Source organism: Cervus elaphus, chromosome 23 (genome assembly GCF_910594005.1).
Source record: "Cervus elaphus chromosome 23, mCerEla1.1, whole genome shotgun sequence".
In the NCBI taxonomy this organism is placed as follows: Eukaryota; Metazoa; Chordata; class Mammalia; order Artiodactyla; family Cervidae; genus Cervus; species Cervus elaphus.
This window is the reverse complement of record NC_057837.1, coordinates 35,733,732-35,753,275: the sequence shown is the minus strand read 5'-3', so window position 1 is coordinate 35,753,275 and position 19,544 is coordinate 35,733,732. Positions and strand designations below refer to the sequence as shown.

The window sequence follows — 19,544 nt, the reverse complement described above, 5'->3', positions numbered from 1 at the left end:
TTACACCATCATGGGTAGCATGTGCTCAGTGCAATAAAAGATCTAGGTAGAATCCCACAGGATGCTCACAGGAAGAGATCTTAGGTCATCTTTCCCAAACAGATCATCTCACCAGAGCACAATACCCTCTCACAGAAACCCCACCCCTAGAACCTTTTACAATGTGGGATTTAAGTCTGAGGCTTATTGGGAACCTTTGAAGACACAATGGGAGACAGTGGGCCCCACATTTAAAGAAGACAAAAATGACACGTGTTCCCAAAACACAGGGTATGTAGGATGGAGCATCTCCTCCAACATATTTGCCCAGAAATAACTATTCTCCGTTTTATTTTGCCCTTTATGTCCAGGAAAAAAGCCCATTTAACTAAAGCTGGGAGACTGAAGACCAGAACATTTCAGTTTCTCTGAGTCACACAGGAAAGAGATGCATGAAGAAATCTAGTGCATTTAATAAACAACATTTCAAATAAAGGATACATTGGGTTTTTTTTTTTTTTTAAAGCAAATAAGGACACTGTACCGGAAGCTAAGAAAAATTCAGCTGAAATGCTCTCTTCTTATCTCAGACATCATGGCTTCCGGGAAAGATGCCCATTCCATTCCAGCTCCCCATGGAGACCAGACCTGCGATGAGAAAAAGTCAAGGAAGCAATGGTGAAAACCTGGCCATCAGTGACGGATCTCTTCCTCAGATGTGTATTTTCTATAGTTATGTGCACATGTAAGTCTCAGAGGGGCTTCCCGGGTGGCGCTAGTGGTAAAGTGGTAAAGAATCTGCCTGTCAAAAAAAAAAAAGAATCTGCCTGTCAATGCAGGAGACCTAAGAGATGCGGTTTCAATCCCTGGGTCAGGAAGATCCCCTGGAGGAGGGCATGGAAACCCACTCCAGTATTTCCGCCTGGAGAATCTCATGGACAGAGGAGCCTGATGGGCTACAGTCCATGGGATTGTACCGAGTCAAACACGACTGAAGCAACTGAACGCACACGCATATAAGCCTCAGAGACATTCAACTCAGAACACAGGTGACTCTCCGGTACAGGGCAAAGGGTCCATGTCTCCTCCTTCTTCACACTCCTCACAAATCAACCTGCAGAGCCCCACGAAGGTTCGGGCAGGGGAAACCCGCTCTGCTAGCACTTGCAGGCCCTTCCAGAGGCCTAGACATCGTGACAAATGTCTTTGAGATATAAATATTTATGCTTCAAGTTTTTGTATCTTCAAACAAATTTACTGTTCATTTGAAAATTGAGTAAGACAGCTCTAGCCACTCTCACTAAATGAAGGGCAGGATTCCGAGGTCTCAGACAATAACATCTCTCTCTGGGAGCAAAGCGCTTGGCCCCACCCAGTTGTTTGAGGACTCCGGTCCAGTGTGGGTATGCCGGACGCCCCCCCTCCCTCTGCCCACAAGATTTCCATTGACGTAGGTGGGGACCCTGGATTCCAAATACACAACCCCAAATAGGTCAGCAGAGGAAGCCTGTCACAAAAGGGAACCTGTCTCTGAAATGCCAGCATGGGACACCTCCCATGAGAGACAGTCTCAGGAACACGAATATTCAATCCCCTGCTCTAATTATTTCTGATTATTTTCTAATTCATTAGAAAAGTCACTTCGTGGTGGCATCTGTGAGGGTCTGTCTGTAGCTATCATGAGATTTCATCAGTAAAAATCCCTTCAATCTTGGACTTTAAAAGATAAAGAGATGAATGCAGCATGGACATCACTTTGGAGCTGAGCAAGGATCCAGAAAGGCAAGAAAAATGCAAAGTGCCTTCAGGGTCAACCGAGCTTGTGTCCAGGACGCCCCCTCCCCCACCCTCACTGTGTGTGCAGCATCCAGTTAGCACATTCCAGCTCTTGCTGGGCGCCCTGCCTCAAGCTACACGCCAGATCCTCCTCCCTCCACTCCCATGTGTCCTACAGGTTTGAAAAAATCATTTCATTTGGGGGCTTTATTTGTGGTCCCAATAAAATCACAATGCCCTCAGGAAAAGGGAAAATGAAGCCTAGAGACCTATTTCAGATGGGGAGTTGGTTAAAAGCAGGTTTTGAGAGGAGGGTGGAAAGAAGGGAAGGCGGATGCTGAAGAGGGACACAGTCAGATGGATGCCCAAGTTTGATTGGGAGAGGGTGCTGTCAGGGGAGTGGGTGGGGAACATGTCCCCTCCTCACTCCCCCCTGCTGAGGAGCCCCTCATGTGGCTTTCAGAAAGATGTCTGAGACTGAGACTTGTCTGTGTGCTGTGACACCTGCCACACCATAAACAGCATGTGTCAGGATCTTGCTTGATTCATGCAGCCATCCTAGAAGTCAGGTATTAATATTAACGGCTTGTTGTGTGGATTAGGGATTCCAGCCTCACCTGCCCAGGGTGGACAGGCCGGGAGGGAGACCTCACATCCTCACTCACTCCTTAGCACAACCAAGCTGGAAGCTCTGAGACCAGGGTGCTGTCATCATCTGCCAGCAGCCTCACTCTCCCAGAGAGGAGGTGGCAAGGGGGCTTAGTGATCACTCCTATTTTGAGATTTTGTGGTCCAGGCTGAAATGAAGAGAGCCAGTTGCAAGCATTAGATGGCCTGAAATCAACAGTAAAATGAAAGAGCGCCGCCGTCATGTTGCCAGCCAGCGGCCACCAAGCTTTCTCCCTAGTCCTTTCTTACGCCCCAATTACGCCACTGAATGGATCCCAGGAATAAACTCCAGGTCACCACACGCCTAGGAACGGTCCAAACCTGCCTCTGGGGGCAGGAACCTGCACCAAGTTCCAATTAGAAAACCATCTGGGAGGAGCTGGGATGAGGATTAGCAAGTAGAGCTGTGTTAGGGGAAGTTCAGCCACTTTTTGGCAGCCTCAGCCAGCATCTGATTGATTTATCTTCTACTTTAATCAGTGAAAAACTGACATTTGTGTAGTACTTTAGGGTTGACAAGGGATTTTTATGCATTACTCTGCTATTCCTCAAAGCAATGATGAAAGTTAATCCCTGATTTTACAGCTAAGGAAGCCAAGAAGTCTAGTGACTGGCTCGGTGATTCAGCCGATAAATGTCAACATCAAAATGGAAATCCAAGCATTTGGTTTTCTTTTTTTTTTTTTTTAATGATTGAAATTTTCAAATATAAGAAGAGCAGAGAGAATGGATCATAATCCCTGGGTCCATCACCTAGCTTTAGTCATTGTCAGTATTTTTCTGGTTTGCTTTGTCTATTTTTGTTTTGCTGAAGAAATTTCACAGACATCCCATCATTTTATCCCAAAGTGTTTGGTGTGTATTTCAAAAAAATAAGACCACCTGTATCTTCGGACCCAAGCCCAATGTTCTGCCCAGTTCATCCTGACACCCGACAGAACTTACCTGAACACGCTGAGCGTGTGCTGGACTAAGTGACCTCTCTATGCTGAAATTTTTGTTTTTGGCAACCAAAGCAACATTCACCATGATGGCTTTTGTGCCCTGCTCTCTCCTTGCCTTCCAAAAGTGTCTCCCCTCCTGTTTCTGACTCTAGGAATTAATAGCTCATTGACAAGGGGGCTGAGAGAACCAAGTTGTGGTAACAGAAAATTAGAGCTGGGTTTCCCAGTGAAAACGAACCAACAGCATCCTTCGGGGGTCCACACAGTGGGGAGCCTAGAAGAGCTTCCAGAAGAATCATGTAAAAAGTTATTGACACAAACCTAATATCAAAGTCTTCATCTTGAGAAAATAAGAGCTTGATGGGTCTTAGCGATGCTTATTTTATGGTTTAGTCATGTTTATAGGTTGGATTTTCAGCAGACACGATAACTCTTGCAGGATTTGCTGCTTCTAAAGACAGTCTTGGCTGTCACCATTATTAGAGAATTAAGAACTAATTAAGGTGCTGATTAAATAAATGGAATTCCAGCAAGGTCCAAAAGGAATTCCAGCTCAGATCTAGTGAAGGAGCCTGGGTGTTTAGAAATTGGGAGAAGTGTATTCTAAGACAAGTGGACGGGGTAAGATTACCCTCCATGCATCTTGGCTGAGCACAGACCCTTCAAGTGTCTCTTCCTGAAAGGCTTGCGAGCCTGAGGGTTTCCTGTTGGCTGTGATATCTTCCACATCCCCACATGAAGGCTTGTGTTGTCATGGTAGCACCTGATTCATGCACCCATCCTATGAGGCAGGTATCAGTTGCCTCATTTTGTGGATTACAACATCCTGCCTGAAGGGTTTTGGGGAATGGCCTCCCCAGATAGCCTGTGTATTTCTCAGGATTAGGGCAACAGTTAAGTAGGAAAAGTACCATCAGCCTGTGTAAGAAGGTGGCTGAGCCTGACTCCACCTTCACCCATCCCAAAGGGAGTCCCCTTCCTGGAAGGCCACCTGGGGGCGCTGAGCATCCCCACTGTGCTTGGTATTAGCATCTGAGCTGCCTCTTGTTTTGCTCGTGAACCCTGTTAGGGTGACCCTTACCCAGAGCCCCTGCCTCTGGGGCAGAAGCAAGTTGGAAGCCTGGTCCAGCACCTCGGTCAGCTGGCCTGGAAAGCCTGCTGTAAGTCTGGACCTGTTTCAGCCAACATACTTTCTACCAGGCGAAGAATCTATACCAGACACTGTCTTGGAAAACCCAGTCTTGAGAAGTAGTTTATTGATCTGGCAGATGATTAAAAGACAACAGAGATGAGCTCAAGTGATGCTTGGGTTTTTCCATCCTGAAAGGGAATCTGAAATTTCCTTGGAGGGTTGTCAGTCCGTCCTGCTGCTGCAGGAAGCAGATGGCTACTCCATTCAGTCAAAGGTCATGCAAATGTCCCCGTCTCGGGCTCTCTTCTGTTCTCGGCAAGATTCCGTGGACAGTGCCAGGGTCCACCCTGGATGCAGGCAGTCAGAATCTTGTTCCCGATCATGCCTACGCCCAAAAGGAGCTGGCGCATGGTCCATCACCCAGGCTCTGCACTGGCCCCTCTGCTTATGGGATGGGGGTGGGGTGCAATTACTGGAATGGCTGCAACGTTTTAGGGCTGCTCCAGGAGGGAAGGAGGGAAAAACTGACGTGCTCACATTGCAAAGAGCTGACCCAGATCCAGGAGTCCAGAGAAGGCATGGAATTTGGGCTGGTGTGTATGAAGTCACCTGGAGTTGTCATCTGAAACAGACATTGCTGCGGCCAAACCTTGGGTGACCTCACGTCCTGCGCTGCTAAGCGGAGAGGCTATGGCTTGGGGAGAAATTACAGGAGTGTCAATGCTCAGCCAGCAGATTATTTACAGCCTGTTCTTAATGCAAGGGCTTTTACAGCAGTGGTTTCGTGGACAGAAGTACATATTAAAAGGCTAATGTGATCACTCATGTTGGCAGTGACATATACCCAGGTTGGGTTTCGCAGAACACCTAGAGCAGTGAAGCGTGCTTCAATCTGATGACACAGAAAGCATCTCTGCGCTGGAACAAATCACACCCTGCCCAGGCCAGCAACAGGAGAGCCTGACAATGAATTTCTCCAAAGCAAACTTTTCTGTCCTCCTCTTATACACTTTCCAACCCTGTTGTTTGAATTGTACGTGTATGCTCTTATACACCAGCTCCTGAGCTACCAAAGAAAACCGATTCTGCTTTGAAAACCATGGACAATAAAAAGACCTAAATTCTCCCCTTCCTGCCACAAACTTCTCTGCAAAACTTGCCTGTGGTTAAAAAAAAAAAAAAAAAAAAAAGCACTGTCCCAGGAAAGCACACATACAGATAGTTAGAAAGGAACTTCTTTCAACATTTTATGGAGAGATATTTTTAGAGATAACAGGAGCCCCCATTGCCCTCTCCTCCCACAACCCCCCAACTTTCTCAGCCCACTGTTTTTTGTCAACGATCTTTGTAGTTACAGCTCATGAATCATCCATCACTTAGATGGATTCTGCCAAGAATGCTGATAGCATCACAGCCCCAGGAAGCAGCCTGCAGGGGCAGGAGCGCAAGGATGCTGGGGCAATGCCTTCTCCAGACTGGTCTGCAAGGTGACCAGCCCGAGTTTGCATTTCTCATCTCTTTCACATATACTGGAAACTCACGCTCTAACTCAGGCTCAGTTCAGCTGGGCAAGCTCTCAGACACAGGGACTTTACTACCCAAATAGGAATAGGTACTCCCAGGCCATCTAAAATGCTGGCATAGTTGGAAACACTCAGAAACAGTCAGCATCTTTTGTTAATGACGGTCACTGTGCTGTCTTATGCTCTGGATAAGCAGATGAATTCTGTTTTATCATTGCGTCCACAGTGCAATTGCATTTCTTGATATTGGTCAGAACCATTTGTGATCTAAACAGTGTACACAACACATACACACACACACACATGCACACACATAGGGGAAGACAAGCAATGTTTATATATTGGCTATAATTTCTGAACCCAACATTAGGACATCTGGTGCGGTAGGCAAGAGTAATAAATATTGTTTTATCTGAGAAAGTATATATAGCAAAGAAAAACGTCACTGGGCAATAAATAAATTGAAATCCGAACTTCTCCAAATCAGGCATTTCAACAAGTATTTGCTTCACTCTTAAAGAGACAGACTAATCGCAGCACAGCTTTAAAGAGGCAGATCTTAATTTTTCACAAGTATCTTTAAGCAGTCCAGAGAGACAAAAGTGACCACATTTTCGAGGTGAGAATTTGGAGTCAAGAAGAGGAGATGCCCACCCCTGTCATTCAGGGACGCGTCCTTCCAAGACACCTCATTTAATGCGCATTCCATTAGCGACCCTGTCAAAGACCCTCACTTCCTTTCTCAGACACTGACAGTAATGGCTTAAGAGTTGGGTTCTGGCCATTATCACAGACCTTGCTTCCTTCACCGGTTCTCGCTTCCAGGGAGATGGGGGCAGTCAGAGCAGGAGAACTCAGACAGTGGGGGTGGGGTGGGATGCAGAGCTGTGTTTAGAGTGCTAGATTCCCTGCTGGGAGGGTCAGAGCTTGCTCCTTGAAGTCCAAACTAGACGAGATTTTGTGGATATTCTGAATCAGCCTAGGAGGAGTTGGGTGAGTCTTTAAATTTTCAATTAAAGGAAAGATTTCCGGGGACGTCCCTGGTGGTCCAGTGGTTAAAACTTTGCCTTCTGGGCTTCCCTGGTGGTCCAGTGGTTAAGAATTCACCTTGCAATGCAAGGAACATCTGTTCGATCCCTGGTCCAGGAAGGTCCCGCGTGCTGTAGGGCAGGTGGGCTTGTGCACACTAGAGCCTCTGCTCTGTAGCAAGAGAGGTCATCGCCGTGAGAAGCCCACAAGAACAACTAGAGAGGAGCCCCCTCTCGCCGAAACCAGAGAAAGTCCAAGCAGCAGCAAAGACCCAGCGCAGTCAGTAAGTAAATACTAAACAACTACAGCAAAAATTTGCCTTCCGATGCGGGGGGCTGCGGATTTGATCCCTAGTTGGGGGGCTAAGGTCTGCCTCCTGGCAAAAAAAAACAAAACAGAAAACAGAAGCAATATTTTAACAAATTGAATAAAGACTTTAAAAACTGGTCCACATCAAAAAAAAAAAATCATTAAAAAAAAAGAAAGAAAGAAAAGATATCAGGCATACTTGTAGCTCAAGTCCTTTTTTTATTTTTATTTTTTAATGCCAGACTTTCCACATCAGTCGCTGGGAGGTATGCATGCAGATAGCCTAAGACCACCTCCCTTACCTGCCCCTCCCTCACCCCACAGCTAGGCTCCAAAGGGGGTCAGTTGGAATGAGGACAGTTGGCCCTTCTTATCCACGGCTCAGCATCTGTGCGCAACCAAAATAATTCAAAAAGTTCCAAAAAAGCAAAATAAAAAAGCAAAACTTGAACTTGCCTCTTACTGGCAACTATTTCATAGTATTGGCGTTATGTTTATCACTATTTACATAGCATTTGCATTGTATTAGGTATTATAAGTCATCAAAAGATGATTAAATACATAAGAGAAGGAGTTTGGGGTTTTTGAGTGCTAGCCACCCATTTTCTTTCCTAGGCCCTGCAATAAACCTTTCTCTGCTCCAAAGACTATAAAGTAAATAAGTTTATACACAATAAATAATACAGTATTTGATACAAGGGACTAAAGCATCCATGGATTTTGGTATCTGCAGGGGTTCTAGAACCAACTCTGCATGGATACTAGGGATGACTGTGTAAGTTAGTTTTCAGATGAAGAGGCAGACGGAAGCCTCAAGTTAGTGAGCGGGTTTTTTTTTTTTTTTTGGTGAGAATTTCAAACAAGTACCTTTCATTAACGTTGATGTGAGCTGTCTTGCCTTACACCAATTGGTTAGCAAGTTGAGTAAATACTTTTATGGGCCTGAAACAGTCCTCTCTCTTTATATTTATAAAAGAGAGAGAAAGAAAGAAAGGAGAATTCAATGGCAGGGTCCAGACACGTCATACGATCTTCTCCAGAAATAAAACATTTCACTTAAGAGATAAGGTGGACTCTGGGCATCTGTTAATAGTCTTTCTCTGGAAGATAAATGCTGCAACATTTGTAGAAAATGAAACTCGCAGAGAAGCCAAGACTTTTCTTGTCAAAACAAGGAGATTATTTTCTAGCAACCAAGGTCAGTCTTTTTGACCTTGCCTGCCATTCGGGTGAATGAGATAATAAAAGAGGGAGCTGGAGCTGGGCTGAGATAGCTCATGTGTGAAGGGCCTGGGAAAGAGACTCAGAGATTTGTGGAGAACTCTGCTCCATCCAACGGCTTCCCCTAAAAAGATGACTCCTCCACCTCTGTCAACCATGCGGCAATGACAGGACAGGGAGGGGTGGAATTGTGTTTTATTTGTGTTTATGATCTGGAGGTGGCGACTGTCACATCATGCATGGCTCCTAAGTCTGTCAGCCGTGGACTCCGGTTCAAGGACTGCAGACACGGCTGTGCCCGGTGGAAGGGGGCAGCGCTGGGACACACCGCAGGCCTTTCTCAGACGTGCCGGCAGCGCAGGGCCCCAACTCGCCTTGTAAAAGTAGCTCCAGAGCAAATCATTAGCACATCTAACCTCAATATTTTGAAATCCAAAAACAACATTGAGTCATGCCGGTCGTACTATAAAGTTTTACTGCATTAAAAAAAAAAAAAAAAAAGGTCAAAAACAAGCTGGGATCATGTGAATTATCTCTTTACATGTGTCAAGCCCAGGAATTTGACACATGGCTCACGATGCTGGAATGAGCTGGGCAGTCACCAGGAATATGTCGTTAAGAGGGAACTTGTCCTGCCTGGGGGTGTGTGGCACCTCCTTGGGCAGCTTCCCTATGGTCTGAACCACATACCTGGCATGGGGTGTCTGATCATTGAAAAAATGGGGCTATAAATACCCTCATCCTGTACTAAAAATAGAGATTCAGTTAAAGCAAAAAATCCACTGAGGGGAGTACTGACCATCATAGACATCAGTTTATGTCTCCCAGCAACTGTGTTGTCCTGGTCATGCTCTCTGTGAGCCTGTGGAGTCAGGTATCTTATAATTTTTAGGAGAAAAATGAATGAATGAATGAATCCTCTTCTGGGGAAAGCTCAGTATATGTTGAGGGCAACTACCCATCCATGCTTCCTAGAGGCTTTCATGAATCTCCAGGTCAATCTTCCCTGGAAACAGTCCACTGATTTCACCTCAAGGGTCAACTTTGTAAAAATACTCAATTGAACATCCAAGAACAGTTCCTTAGCCTACAGCATCCAAGGCCATGGGAGCAGACCACTCTCCAAGGTTCCCAGGCTACTCAGCGGGAGCTTAACTCAGCTGACCATAATTCAGACTTGAGAAACACTAAACAGATGAGAAAATCCAATAAAGAATTTCAGAAGACAAATGAGCAGACTTACAGTGCCAGGCAATATAATAGATTATAGAACTACAGTAATTAAACATATGTGCACTAACTTCAGGGTGGACAAAGAAATCAATGGACTGAGAAGAGAGTGTCCAGAAACAGATGACAAAGTTTAATAGTATATGATAAAGGTAGTGTGTCCATCTTATAAGGGACACATAGATTATCACCTGGGTGTACAAGGGTAATTGTACATGTTACGAGATTTACCTCCTGGCTTATTCCAAATGGATTAAAAAGAGAAGTATTGAGCATAAGATTACAAAACAAGACAATGTTACTGACATTTACACAGTTGTTGTTTGAGAAGGGAAGGATTTCCTAAGCATGATACAAGAAGTAGAAACTCAGAAAGCCTGTAAATAACAAATGCTGGAGAAAGTGTGGGGAAAGGGGAACCCTCCTACACTGTTGATGAGAATGTAAGTTCATGCAGCTGCTATGGGAAACACTATGGCAGGCGGTTCCTCAGAAAACTAAAAATAGAATTACCATATGATCCTGCAATCCCATTTCTGGGCATATATCCAGACAAAGCTATAATTCAAAAAGATCTATGAATCCTGATGTTCACAGAAGCATTATTCACAGCAGCCAAGACATGGAAACAACCTAAATAACCACCAATAGACAAATGGATAAAGAAGATGTGGTGCCCACATACAGTGGAATACTCAGCTCAGTTCAGTTCAGTCATGCAGTCGCGTCCGACTCTCTGCGACCTCATGAATCGCAGCACGCCAGGATGGAATGCTACTCAGTCATAAAATAGAACCAGATAATGCCATCTGTAGCGACATGGATACAACCAGAGAATATTATCCCAAGTGAAGTAAGTCAGAAAGAGAAAGACAAATATGTCATGATATCATTTACATGGAGTCTAAAATATGATACAAATGAATCTATCTACAAAGCAGAAACAAATTCATAGACATAGAGAACAGACTGGTGATTGCGATAGGGAGAAGGGTTTAGGGGAGGGATGGAGTGGGAGGTTGGGGTTAGCAGATGTAAACTTCTACGTGTAAGATGGATGAACTTCAAGACCCTACTACATAGTACAGTGAACTATATTCAAAATCCTGTGATAAACCATAATGGACAAGAATGTAAAAAAGAAGGTGTGTGTGTATATATACACACGCATATTAAAATATATATGAATAACTGAGTCACTTTGCTCTATAGCAGAAATTAACACATTGTAAATCAACTATACTTCAATTAAAAAAAAAGAAGTAGAAGTCATAAGGGGAGAAGACCAACAGATGTAAAACAAAACTTCTCTACATCACAGAGAAAGAGAGAGAGGATAAAGGGTGAAGGAGATGAGTAAGAAATCCATAAACAAAGACATACACCATCAGGGTGTGTGAGCGGCGGATGCTATGAGCTGACTGCCCCACTCTCCTTGGTGAACCTCTTCTCCTTTATTCATTTTAACCCTAAAAATGGAAAAAGCTCAATACTCACTTTCATGACCTATGGATATGGGTGCCCATGTGATGTGAATCTGTACAAAGAGCTACAAGAAGAGGTTTCATCAGTCTCTGTCAGGTAATGCATAGATTTCCACTCTTTTTAGGGTCAGTTACCACAGGTTTTCTTTGTTTCAAGTGTGCTTGATGTATGAGTTCAGAGATCTGCAGCTTAACACAGTTCCTGCAGTTAACAATACCATGTTGTGTGCTTCAAAAAAAAAAAAAATTAAGTGAGAAGACCACATATTAAGTGTTCTCATCAAAAAACCAAACCAAAGTGACCCAAGGAAACTCTAGAAAGTGCTAGAATTGTCTATTATCTTGATTATGGTGATTGTATCATGGAGGTTTCCATATGTCCAAATCCATCAAAGTGTACACATTGAATATATGAAATTCTTTGTCTATCCATGATATACCAATAAAGCTGTTAAAAACTAAAGCTTGTGCATAGGATGCTAAGGAAAAAAAGAAGGGATTGCCAACTTCTTTGCTTCTTCCATCTGGAGTGAAGATAGATGCCTGGAGCTTGGGCAGCCATTTTGTGACTATGAGAGAAAGTCAAGAGGATTAACAGGAACTTTAGCCCGGACACAGAGCCCTCAGCAGCCATAGTCTCCTGTTTGTACAAGAAAAACTAAACCTCATCTGTCTAAGGTAACATAAACCTGCTTCTCTTTTGTTTGATGGAAAACACGTTCCTAGCCAATTGAGAGGATGACAACTGTTAGAAAGCATGACACAAACAAGTAATATATATGCAGTCACTTAATACATAAGTAAAAGGAAAAGAAAGAGTAGGTGTTCAGAAGATGCTTGGCAGAATAAAATTTTTATTTTATTTTTCAATAAGTGTGCTATTTGGATATGATGTTTAATTCTAGAAATATCACTAATTCATAAACTGTCATGTCTGAATTGTTTGGATAAATAATCTTTTATTAAACATCCACAAAAACCCTTAGAATGACCAATTCTGGTTAATAACTTTGTGTGGTACATAAGCTATAAAAATATGTCTTCTGTTTTATGCTACGGTTTACACCTGAAGCTGATATAATGTTGTAAGTCAAGCATACTTCAATTAAAAAAGAATGACCAATTCTGGTATCAAACCAACAACATAAAATATACATATAAAATGTACATTCAAGAATGTTTAATATTATATTGTCAAATAAAAAGGGAAGAGTAGAAAAACCCTAGCAGTCTAACTACAAGTTTGGTCAATGAATAATTATAAGCCCATTAAGTAAAATAATAAGGATGCTGTTTTCAGATTCTAGAAGAATATTCATTGACATAAGATGCTATATAAGTCTAAAAAGCACTACAACACAGAATATACAGTAAATGATCACTTTCTGTCCCTGAAGGCTGAGACCACAGAGGTGTTTATTATCTCATCCCCAGGTCCTAGTACAGAGCCTGCCACATAGTGGTGCTTTGCTAAAAATTTCAAAATGTGTTAAATGAATTAATGTATGAAAGAAACATACTAGTGGTTTTTTCTTTTTTGCTTTGAGCACATACATATCCCTTTTCTTTTTGTTTCTATTTTTTCATTCATTTTGCATTAAATCGTTTTTGTTGTTTAGTTGCTAAGTCATGTCTGACTCTTTGCGACCCCATAGACTGTAAACCGCCAGGCTCCTCTGTCCATAGGATTTCCCAGGCAGGAATACTAGAGTGGGTTGCCATTTCCTTCTCTAGGGGATCTTCCCAATGCAAGCATCAAACCCACGTCTCCTGCATTGCAGGTGGATTCTTTACTGCTGAGCCACCAGGGAAGCCCATTGCATTAAACACGTGACTTATAATTAGGAAAAAGATACAAGGCAGCTAATGAAATAAACCCCTCTGTTCTCCAGGAGCGTGCTCCTCTTTGTCTGACAGTGAACGTATACACCTTCCTTCCTATGGACCACACTCATGTGTGATCTTCAAGGATGTGGAACTGAGCTGCACTTGGCCCGTGCCATGCCCTCCAGGCCACACCGTAGGGGCCAAGTTCATGATTTTCTTTGCCCACTTAGCCTTTGCCCTCCCTAGGGTCCACCTGCTGCTCCCACTGCTGCTGGCTCCCCATCCAAGCCCCAGAATCCCAACCTGCCCTTTCTCCATCCTTCTCTCTCTGCCCTCCACTCCACCAAGAACCCCAGTGGATTTGCCCTGCACCCCATCATCTATGCTCCCTTGATATGCTTGACAAAGTGATAAAGAGCTATGGTGAAGAGGTAGGTGCTCTTATCTTCCTCCCCAAGGGAATATTTTCAGCAGGAGACAGACAGATGCATCCCAGATTGAGCAAACATGGCAGAAATCTGAGAGCAAAGCTTTCCTGTGCCACCTCTAGTTGGGTTTCAGGTTCTAAGATATTGGGATTGGTCTCAAGGATGATGGGGGCCAGGACAGTTCCCGAAAGTCAAAGGCAAACTTTACAGAAAGTGTCATGACAAACATGACCCTTTCCCTATTTGCACCATCACTCCTTCCAAGGAGGCTCTTTGGGATGCGTGGTGGAGAGCAGTCTCATTCCCCTCCCGGAGGAGCCCTGAGACCCACGGGACGGTGCTGCTCTAGAAACCAAGTCCAGATGGTACCCATGTGTGCTGACCTGCTGTCTGGGGAAAGGGGGAGCCCCTCCAAGAAGTAGGTCCTGAGTGGTCATCCTGTGAGCATCCACTCTTCAGGGACATTACGTCACACACAAAGATGGTTAAGGCATGAGCCTGGCCCCCAGGAAACTGGAGGGCTAGAGAGTGCCCGGTCACCTTGTCACACTCCCCGGTGACAGTGGGCCCTTCTTATGGAGAAGGATGCAACAGCACAGAGCCATACACAGACGCTCCTTCACACCTCGCTCCCTCCCGGTGTCAACTCATCATTAGTCATATCAATGGAAGACATGAGAAGGACCACCAAGAAGTGCTAACCTTGTTCATAATCTCCTCTTACATATCTGAAAAAATACCTAGCTGGAAACTCACATGGAAACCCCCACCTGTTTCTGCACCTGGATCCACAGGTTTGTTCCTGGGACCTCAGCCCCCTCCCATGTGGTGTCATGTCCCCACTCACCTCCACAGCTATGAGCAGGGTCTTGTATCCACTCCTTACATCTGGGACAGATCAAGTCAAGTCAGGGTGACTTTGGGGTTGGGGGAGGAGGGGTGGTGTTTCTTCATTTGCTTGTTTGTTCAGGTTTTTAGCTGATCTAGAAAAGCAAAGGAAATAAAGTTGAGAGTGCTGTCTTCAAAAATAAAAATTCTGGGATTCCCTGGTGATTCACTGGTTAAGAATCCGCCTTCCAATGCAGGGGACACGGGTTTGGTCCCTGATCTGGTAAGATCCCACATGCTGTGGGGCAACAAAGCCGGTGTGCCACAACTACTGAGCCCACACCCTCTAGAGCCTGTGCTCTGCAACAAGAGAAGACACCGAAACGAGAAGCCCGTGGACCAGAACAAAGAGTAGCCCCCATTCAACACAACTAGAGAAAGCCCACGCACAGCAACAAATACCCAGCTCAGCCAAAAATAAATTAATAAATTTATAAAGACATAAAAATTCCATGGCAGGTTAGAGTGCCTTGAAAGTTTGCAGGGTTATCCTGCTCTGGTGCGTGAAGCACAGAGCAGTGAAGAGCGGCAAGGATGAGACTAGTGACTTGTCCCACTCTCTTTAAGACAACCAACTAACATCTAAGTGGAAACGTGTGTGTCCAAGAGCTGCATCAGGCCTCATCCACCTAGTCACACAGCTTGCACAAGAGGACTGTGAAGGACTAAACCCCACATGTAGTCAATACAGGGCTTTCCAGGTGGTGCTAGTGGTAAAGAACCTGCCTGCCAGTGCAGAAGACATAAGAGATGTGGGTTGGATCCGTAGGTTGGGGAGATCCCCTGGAGGAGGGCACAGCAACCCACTCCAGTATTCTTGCCTGGAGAATCCCATGGACAGAGGACCCTGGCAGGCTACAGTTCATAGGACCTCAAAGAGTCAGACACGACTGAAATAACTTAGCACAAATGCATATTCAACACAAATATGTTACATATAAGTGTACGGATGTGTAAAAGATGTGATGTGTGTGTCTACCTGTATCTAAAACACAGGTAGAGACAGAGAGGTCGACAATGTGCAGTGAGCAGTGTCCTTGAGAGAGGACCCAGGACTCTGCACATCTAGGACCAGCCACCTAGGCCAGGGGTTATCTTGATTTCCTTGCACAGCCTGAGAGGATGCTGCTGTGACCATAGCATAGGCTGAAATGCCAGGAAATTTAAGGGCACATGGGTTGTTTTTTTTTTTCTAATGTTTTTATTTGTTTGGCTGTGTAGAGTCTTAGTTGTGGCATGCAGGATCTATTTCCCTGACCAGGAATCGAACCAGGCCACCGGCATTGGGAATGCTGAGTCTTAGCCACTGGACTACTAAGGAAGTCCCTAAGGGACTTTTTTTTGCACCCCGTTTGTGAAAAGCACCTGAAATTTTTCCAACTCAGGCAGGAATGGTTATCTTCCTCTCCTCATCTTTGCACCTGAAAACAAGTGATTTGTACTCATTGGAAACACATTTCGGTCATGCTGGGAGAACACTGAGAAACACAAGGGGACGAAGGTGCAAATTTCAGCAAATTAAGAAAAACAAGTGAAGTGTGTAGGGAGTGCAAATAGTCTAATTAGAATGAAGCCCTAACCTCGCTTTGCCTCTGGGGCAATCTGGAGTCTTGGCTGTTTGCTTTGCTGCGTGCAATGTTTTCTTCTGCTCTGCTATTGACCCAGCGAGGTGCTTGGCGAAGTTTTATTGGAAAAACATGTGCAAAGGGTATCCAAAGCGGCAAGGATGAGACTAGTGACTTGTCCCACTCTCTTTAAGACAACCAACAGTGGGGAGCATGAGCGGGGGATTCATGACACAACAGCGGGAGCAGCATCTTTGGCTCGTACTCATTAGTTTTCAAAGCAGCATAAATGATTGCAATGAGTGTGTGTGTGTGTCTTGTTTTGTTCCCTCATCCTGGGACCCAGCTCCATTCCCGTCCTTGTTTTGTTTCTATTTCCAAAATGCAAATCATGACTTTCTGCCTGGGAACACCACAAAGTCCTTCCTCAGAAACACTGAGAAAACAAGAAACTCACGAATTTCCCACCAAAGTGTCTTTCCACTCCCGTCAGATACAGTGATGTTATTAGCAGGTTCCCAGAAAATAAAGTTTTGTGTTTTTTCACAAAGTGAAATAGAAGTCTTAGAGTCAGCTGAAAGAATAAGGAGAAACAGGGCTTAAGGGTCTCTTTACTGACTTTTTAAAATGTCATATAAAGCCTCTTGAGTTGTAACAGAACCCTTAGAATTTTCTAGAACTTTCTAAAAGATAGGGCTTCCTTGGTGGCTTAGATGGTAAAGAATCTACCTGCAATGCAGACCAGAGTTCAATCCCCAGGTTGGGAAGATCCCCTGGAAAAGGGAATGGCTACACACTCCAGTATTTTTGCCTGGAGAATTCTGTGGATAGAGGAGCCTGGTGGGCACGGGGTCGAAAAGAGTCAGACGCAACTGAGCGACACCCAGCCCCTGCCCCTGCCCACCCCCCCCACATGTTCTATAATATATACACGGTGTGGTCTCTTTGATTACACAGAATCTAATGACTCCATGGATATGTCCTTTCAGCCATAAAACGTCCTAGGGATAATTTTTTACAGAGCTTCCTTCCTAAATATCTTCCTAAAAAGTTGGTACAAGTTACACCAGAAGAGGATATACATTAGGAGCAGATGGAAACTTCCTAGCACTGAACATCTTTCTCCCCACTCACCAGGAATCTCTGGTTGGCACATTTTCAGCTAAGACATAATCGGACACAACAATTCTGCTTTGACTCTGGAAACTGGAGACACTCCACTGTGGCCCTGGGGATTGATACCAATTGTCCATCCCTCCCGTCCAGGTCCTTCACATCCAAGAGAATCTTCATCCTTATACGCTGGGCCCTGTAAGTGTGCTAAACACTGCTTCCAAATGTTTCACACACTCTGCTCACTTTTCAGCTAAAAAGAATATTTTGGCTGTTTTCCGGTTTTGATGAAGAAAACTTTGGTCAGCAAGGTGGGTCTTTAAGAAATGTCACAGCAGCCTACTGAATCGTCTTCCTTCTGTATGCAGTGACGTGGGTTCTTTAGTATTCAAAGCCTCATCCGTGCTGCTTCTGCTGGGGGCCTGTGGTTCTCAGTACTGGCCTTCCTTCAAGCCTCAGCCACAGAAGTCTCATTTTAAAATGCAGTTATTTTATTTAGAAGGAAAACAAGACCAGTGAACTAGGATTGTTTAGGAGGAAAATAAGACCAGTGAACTGGATCAATCCCTGATCCAGTAAGATCCCACATGCCTGGGGCACCTAAGCCCATGTGCCACAACTACTGAGCCCACACACTCTAGAGCCCGTACTCTGCGTCACAAAGAGTCGGACATGACTTAGCAACTCAACAACAGCATCGCCAGTCTTGGAGACATCTGACTCAAGAGGGTAAATAGGATCTTGCCACTTTTCTACCCGCATTTATCACAAGTATGCTTGCGTGCTAAGTCATTTCAGTCGTGTCCGACTCTTTGCGACCCCATGAACTGTAGCCCCCCAGGCTCCTCTGTCCATGGGGTTCTCCAGGCAAGAATACTGGAGTAAGTTCCCATGCCCTCCTCCAGGGGATCTTCCCCATCCAGGGATCTAACACATAATCTCTTACATCTCTTGCATTGGCAGGTGGTTTCTTTACCCCTAGTGCCACCTGGGAAGCCCCTATCACAAATATGGTGGTCAGTTTTCTGAGTCTCCTCTCTAGATAGCATGAAAGAGCAACAGAAATGAAATTAAGGGTGTACCATCCATCAACTCCTGTATTTCAAATAATGAGTTCTCCCTGAAATGTGTATTATGATAAAACATCTGGAGAGAAAAATCTGAAATAAAATGACTTTATGCTTCTATGGAAAACAATATCCCTGGAAATGGGTCATTTCTCTGTGCTCCTGATCCCCAGGATGGTAACAAGGTGATTGACAGGCACCCAAGACTTTAGTAAAATGGTGAGGACAGTTTGGTGAAAGTAACTCAGTCGTGTCCAACTCTTTGTGACCCCATGGACTGTTATGGTCCATGGAATTCTCCTGGCCAGAATACTGGAGTGGGTAGCCATTCCCTTCTCCAGCGGATCTTCCCAACCCAGGGATTGAACCCAAATCTCCCGTATTGCACGTGGATTCTTTACCAGCTGAGCCACAAGGGGGAAAATGGCAAGGGGTGAGAGAAGAGGGGAGAGGGGGCAAGAGAGAGGGGGAGGAGGGAAGGAGGAGGGGAGGAATGGGGGAGGGTGGGGAGGGGGCCGAAAGAGGCAGACCCTGCCCTGCAGAGACCAGCCAACCAGAGGCCCTCCAGGAGAGAGAAGAATGACTCACCAGTGTCAGCTTCCCAGGCTCCAGGTCCTCCCAGCCAGGTCCAGGGTGCTCCACAGACACCCACTCAGCAGCAACAAAGATGAAAGTCAGACAAAATCATCCAAAAGTGCTGAACTCAGCCAGCTAAGTCCTCAGGGCTTTATTAGACTTGACTTTCCTCAGACGTTGAGGGAAGTCTTCAGCTGAAGTCCATTAGGCAAATTAAAAAGCAGGAGAAAAATAAACAGAGATGGATGGAGATAGCAGTTTTACAAGGCAAAGGAAGCCGTGAGCTCTGACAAAGCTCCCGGCCCTTACTTAAGACTCTTGCAACCTCAGCCCTTAAAAACTCTTAAGATTACCTTCTCTCCAAGAAACCCTGCCGGCGCTCATAAAAGAAAGCTATTCCATAACAGAATTTTTTTCCCTGCAAAGACAAGGGCTGCTATAAACTAAAGCAAAAAAATATCCACATTGTTTCTCAGTAGAGTTCCTGACACCAAGCCATTTGTCTCCAAGCAGGGGATTAAGTAATACTTTCAATACTGCCAGATATATTATATATTATATGCATTTTATATTTATACATATATATCATGCAGCTAGTACCTCGAATGAGACTAAGCCACTTTAATATTTATATACTCCCCCCCCAAATAGAAATTTGAATGCCAAACAATCACTTTAAACTCGTATCTTTTTGTGATTATTAGTAGCATTTGAAAAACAAGACATTTTACAATGTTTCATATCTTTAATAATACAAGTCAAAAACCAGATGTATTGCACACCC

General features: G+C 44.5%; 1 long non-coding RNA gene across 1 annotated transcript; it reads right to left on the bottom strand.

Annotated features, from left to right (window-relative positions):
- Positions 1 to 395: 395 nt before the first annotated feature.
- LOC122682248 lies at positions 396 to 19,112 on the bottom strand. Its single transcript, XR_006337274.1, has 3 exons — positions 18,773 to 19,112; positions 14,399 to 14,534; positions 396 to 627 (listed from the first exon to the last, which is right to left on the bottom strand). It is a non-coding gene; the product is annotated as an uncharacterized LOC122682248 (long non-coding RNA).
- Positions 19,113 to 19,544: the final 432 nt, after the last annotated feature.